A 6309-nucleotide genomic window follows, 5' to 3' on the forward strand; every position below is an offset into this window, starting at 1 on the left:
AGCCACTGGCGCCATTCTTCAAATGCTAGTTTAATGACCAATAGCTCCTTGTCGCCTATACTGTAATTTTTCTCAGCGGGTGAGAACTTCCGAGAGAAGTAGGAACATGGCAAGGATTTGCCCCTTGTGGACATTTGGCTCAGGACAGCCTTTACTAGTAGCCTATCTCTCTTAGTTCAGCCTCCTCTCTCTTACACCCAGCCCACCTCCCCACAGCATCGCTGGAAATAAGTGTGTGGCTCCTCGTGCTGATGTTTATATAGTGCTGGCTCATCAGTAAAATCGACAGAGAGCACTGAATGACAGCGCTATTGGCTGCATTCACTGCAGCTCAGAAAATGTCAGCACGGATACGCTGCATTCCGGTATCCATGCCGACCTGGCCGACCCTTTCCTGTGAGTCACTGTCTCACAGGAAAGGGTCAGACAGGTTAGCATGGTTACCGCAGGGGCGCTGCCATTTTGTGCAAATCGTAGATAGTAAGTAGCTAATGGGGGCGAGGAAAAGCGCGCGCCGCTGGGTGCACCGAATTAAATGGATAATAAGTTAAATATGTGGGGAGTCACGATGCGTTTCGCCTCCCCATGTATTTAACGGATAGGACAAAATACGTTGTGGCTCACCAATACGTCGAAAACGGATGCACACCCCTAGGAGCTACCACCCAGGAAAAAGATCTAGGCATCATAGTAGATAATACTTTAAAATCATCAGCTCAGTGTGCTGCAGCAGTCAAAAAAAGCAAACAGAATGTTAGGAATTATTAGGAAGGGAATGGTTAATAAAACGGAAAATGTCATAAAGCCTCTACATCGCTCCATGGTGAGAGCGCACCTTGAATTCTGTGTACAATTCTGGTCGCCGCATCTCAAAAACGATATAGTTGTGATGGATAAGATACAGAGAAGGGCAACTAAAATGTTAAAGGGGATGGAACAGCTCCCCTATAAGGAAAGGCTGGAGAGGTTAGGGCTGTTCAGCTTGGAGAAGAGACGGCTGAGGGGGGATATGATAAAGGTCTTTAAGATCATGAGAGATCTTGAACGAGTAGATGTGAATCGGTTATTTACACTTTCAAATAATAGAAGGACTAGGGGGCATTCCATGAAGTTAGCAAGTAGCACATTTAAGACTAATCGGAGAAAATTCTTTTTCACTCAACGCACAATAAAGCTCTGGAATTTGTTGCCAGAGGATGTGGTTAGTGCAGTTAGTGTAGCTGGGTTCAAAAAAGGTTTGGATAAGTTCTTGGAGGAGAAGCCAATTAACTTCTATTAATCAAGTTTACTTAGGGAATAGCCACTGCTATTAATTGCATCAGTAGCATGGGATCTTCTTAGTGTTTGGGTAATTTCCAGCTTCTTGTGGCCTGGTTTAGCCTCTGTTGGAAACAGGATGCTGGGCTTGATGGACCCTTTGTCTGACCCAGCATGGCAATTTCTTATGTTCTTAAGAATTAAATTGTATAGACTAGATAGACTAGATATGATTTATGGTTCTTTTTTCCAGTTATTTTCTCTGAGGTCAATATTCAAAAGACATTTAAATGGATAACTCAAAAGTTACCAAGTCACCATTAGCTGAGTTTCCGCAGCAGAAAATGTTTGGATGTTGGACTGTGCGTTAAAGAAGTTGATGCCTTGATACAGCCATACGACGAAAGGTTAGCTGACGTCGGCTTGATAATTGAAAATACTGCAATTCTGGTTGTCACCAACTATTCCCCAAATTTTGAAGGTTAGCCGGATAACTTTAGACCTGCTGCAGAGCAGGTCTAAATTTGTCCAGTCTTATGTGGCTAGATTACTTTATACTTATCCAACTATATTCAAAAGAATATAGCTGGTTAAGTTGCATTCCTGTTTAAGAAAAAAAAAAAAACCACACACACACACGCACTTCACGGACCTACAAGCCCAAGCCCATTCTCCGCCTCCCTCCCACCCTAGATCCAAATGTCCTATGATGCCAAACTTGCCATCCCCAACCCATAGTGGCCCTGAAGATGTTCTAGTTTTTCGGATTATCTGTTCTGTGGTGCAGTTTTTCTTTGTAGTAACAATATAGCTTAGGAATGGGCAGAGGGAAACTTTTTGTTTCTATTCATTTATTTGATTAGTAAGTCACCTACATTTGTCTGGTTCATTTAAGATGAAAACAAACATTTTGTTCATTGGTTCCATTTGTTCATTAATTTTCCATTAAAGTCAATGGGTGAAGCAATGCAGCCATCATCAAAGGACAAAGTGCACTCCAAGGCACCAAGACTGTGGGGAAGTGGAACTAAAAGTGGCACAAATAGCCCAATGCATGGTCCCAGCAGTGGCAGGAGAGGGACAAAAGGCACTAACCACAGTGTCATGAGCCCCCAAGGGCAGCACAAGAGGGACAAAGTGGCACCAAGAGTGTCATGAACTTCCTAAGGCACTACGAAGAGAAGCAAAACAGAAAAGGTGGCTGAAAAAAAAACCAAACAGACCTCAGGCACTAGTAAAGGGTCAAAGCAGCACAAAGAGTTGAATGAAGATGCCAAGGCACCATGACAGGGAAATAGATGATGGGGGTGATTGTGTGAAATGGGGAGAGGCTGGGGATAAGGAATAAAGGGGCCTGGGTAGATGAAAGAAGCGTGGGGAGAGTGCATGGGTGTGTGCGAGGGCAGGTGATATGAGGCCCCCTGCCATGTTCCCGAGCAAGGGGGCCAGGCCCTTCGGCACCTTCCGTGCCCTCGCCTTTCGCCTCCCGGCGCTGACGGCTAACCCGCCGTCATGTGATGTCACCAGCACCACTTGTAATACGGCCCAACCGGCCCGGGCACAGGCCAAGACATGAGGTAGGGAGGACCCTTGCCTCGTGTCCCCCCACTAACATATAAGCTGTGGCCTTTTTACCTTGTGCCTCAATGGCATCCTGTAGGGTATTATTGAATATGTCGTATCCTATCTCTGACAAGTGTATACCGTCCGATCTGAACAATCCTGGGGATATATCGTCCACCCACCGGTGTCTAATTTGCTGTCCCCTCATCTTTTGTATCCATATCCCAATTTGGCGATTTACTTTCTTTCTCCCACGACCCCATAATTTTGAACCTATCCATTTTGGTCTCTGTATGATATCCGACCAGCATACCGAGGCATTTGTATATAGTTCCATTATCCTGACCAGGTCACATTTTACTTTCTTTACCAAGCGCTTACATGTCCATGAACATAAGTCATTGCCCCCCAGATGCAATATTATCACATCTGGAGCTGCCCTTTCGTGCCTTAGGGGCCGTAAAAAGGGCAATATTAGGCAATGTTCTCATTGCACGCCCAGCTTTTCCATCCATGCACAGACCCAACCTTTCTGAGCCATACCCAAATGCTGTGCTTTTGGATTGAAGGAAGAGCATACCGCCTGAACAGGAACTTGAACCCTGGACCCTCAGATTAAAAGTTTGATGCTTTACTGACTGAGCTACTCAGGCATGACTGCTCTAATAGCTAGGCTACTCCTCCACCACAGGGCACTAAATATAGGGCACCCATTAAGCCTCTCAGTATGTGGAAAAATATCTCACACACATACACAGCACCCAATTTTCAAAATCAATAGTTTATTTAAGTTAAACGGATACGACTTATTCATTTAACTTAAATGGTATATTCAGCAGCACAGCTATTCTGCTCTATATCTGTGGAAAAGTCTCTGCTTAGCTGGACAAGTTATATTCGGCTAAGTTAGACATGATCTATAACAGGTGTAAAGTATATGATTAATTTAACTGGATAAGGCTGAATATTGGCACTTATCCAGTTAAGTAAACCAAATAAGTAGCACTGCCTCGATCAGCCTATTCCTTGCCCATTGACTATCCAGCTATCTACTTAGCTGGATAAATGACTTATCTTGCTAAGAGGCAGTTGCTGAACATAGCAGGATATTCAGCACTCACCACTTAGCTGAATAAATCCTATTTATCCGGCTAAGTAGCAGTTCAATATTGGCCTCATAGTGTATGCTGACTCCTTTTGCACATACACAAACTTTCAGAGAAGATCCAGTCAAGGCTTATGACTCTGGCTGCTCTCAAGACGGTACACTAGTGAGACAGAGACAAAAATCATCCTGTACACTATTTCAGAATTGTAATGTCTCTGTCTCTCTTACACAGTTAAGCACGCAACATCGTCTCTCTTCTTCTTCTAATTTTAAAACTTTTCTTTCACTCAGAGCTCCAGAAAATGCAACCTTCCTGTGTGAAATCACTTAAGAAGTGAATTTTAAAATGGAATTTTCACATTCTCAGACCTATTGCGAGGAAGTGAATGCCTCTTGATATAAGTGCCAACTACAGGCTGGTTAAAAAACAAATATTGACATTGATTGGTGTTCCTTTGGTCTTCTCTGCTTTTTCTGTACTTGACTGCAGTCAGACTATGACCTCACTAACATTACTTGGTTGCTAAGTAACCTTTAAGAAAAGGAGAATATTCTAGTCGCTGCTATTACACTTACGGCATAGACTTGAATGGGAAACAAACAAACTGAAATGAAAAGTGTCATTATTTTTTAGGGTGGCCTACATTTGATTCATTGGACAATGAATGGAACAAAATTTGCCTCATTCACTGCAATGTATACATTTTGTTTCAAATGAAAGCACATCCCTAATATAGCAATATGATACATAATACACATGATAAAATGCAGTATAAGAGTAATAGTTCAGTAGTAAAAGTTAGCAAACTAACAGAGCAATGTAAGCAGTACGATGAGGCAATTAAGCACATGGAAATGGAAAGGGAAGAAGAAGCTAAATAAAGAGGCTACATGAAGCAAACAATGAAAGCTTGTTTTAAAAAAGAAAATTCTGTTAGGAACTAGGAAGATACTTGATGCCAGGGAGGTAGGCTTTGTTGTTGATTTGTGATAGCAGATAGATAGCACTCCCTTTGAGGCAAAAGAATGCTCCATGCTCAAGACATCAGGATTGATCACCAGGAGATGATTGCTTAGCTAGAAACCGTCACCTCAGAGTTTGCACAGCAACAGACAGACCTTGGATCAAGAACTAGAGTCCAAAGATAAGCATGCACACCCACCTTTGAGACATATCCTATGTCTGGCCAGGCTAGCAGTTTAATAAGTGTTATTGAGCTTAATTGGAAAGCAACACAACAGACAAATAAGACTGAAAAACAAATACATACAGAGAAGAAACAAAGGCACTTACAGTAAAAGGGACTCTCTGTTTCAGAGCCTGGAAGAAAAACAAATACTCAATTTTTAAAGGTACAAATCTGAAGTCTGGACACAGTCGGAGTGATCTAAAGAAAACTACACACAGAAAAAAACTATACTTATATGACTCAGCTGAATCCAGCATAAAGCCCTATAAGAAACAGACTTGAAAATATTGTTTTAGTATTGCTATATGAAAAAGAAAAGTTTGATCGTATCTAAAATTTCAAATTGTTGTTTAATGTATATATTAAAAAAAAAAGATTTCACAGTGAAGTTTTGTTCAAAAAATATAGGTTGAAAGAACTGAATGCTTGTTATATTGATTATTGCACGATAACACCTAATTCTTTTCTTTTAAATGAAAGTACAATTTCTTAAAGCCTTTTGCTGTAGGAGTTATTTATTTATTTCAGAGGTTTTCAGGACATTTACCTTAAATGTATCCCTGCTTCCACTCCCTACTCCTGTGAGACTTTGCTGGGTGGGTTCTGGATTCTTTTTACTGCACAGAAATCCCAGTTTGGAAGAGGGCATCATCAGTACCCACTGTGAGGTTCCAACTAGAGACCTTGCAACATAGAAACACCTAGTACCCCACCAATCTTGGCCATGACAATGGGGAAAGGTTTCTGCCACACGGAGGAGATTTTGAGAAAAATAAGTCCCAAAGCAAAAAAAAAAAAGAAAAGGAAAGAGCAGTGTTCACTCCTCCCTCCCCCGCTACCAACCCCCCTGCCCTCCAGTGCTGCCAAAATGAAAAATTACCCTCTCCCAATGTCTTCCCCTGTACCCCCCATCCCCACTCATCTTATTCAATCTGTAAGTTACAAGAAGTTGCAATGGGACCCTTTCGGTCACATTTTCAAAAAGGCATTAGCAGACCCAAATCGGGTGAAATTCTGTTGTACAGCTCAACTCAGATGGGCCACCGATGCAACTTTATCAGCCAAACTTTCAAAACTTTCTGTGAAACATCATTTGCTTGCATAAGTCGATGTGCAGAGACTGGTAATTATATTTTATAAACTGTGTGGCTCATCCCACACAATTTATAAAATAAAGCATATTTCTGTTCC

The 6309-nt window shown here is 41.9% G+C and overlaps 1 non-coding gene across 1 annotated transcript; it reads right to left on the reverse strand.

Moving 5' to 3' along the window:
* Window positions 1-3400: 3400 nt before the first annotated feature.
* TRNAK-UUU lies at window positions 3401-3473 on the reverse strand. Its single transcript has one exon. It is a non-coding gene; the product is annotated as a tRNA-Lys (tRNA).
* Window positions 3474-6309: the final 2836 nt, after the last annotated feature.

Source organism: Rhinatrema bivittatum, chromosome 3 (assembly GCF_901001135.1).
Source record: "Rhinatrema bivittatum chromosome 3, aRhiBiv1.1, whole genome shotgun sequence".
NCBI lineage: Eukaryota > Metazoa > Chordata > Amphibia > Gymnophiona > Rhinatrematidae > Rhinatrema > Rhinatrema bivittatum.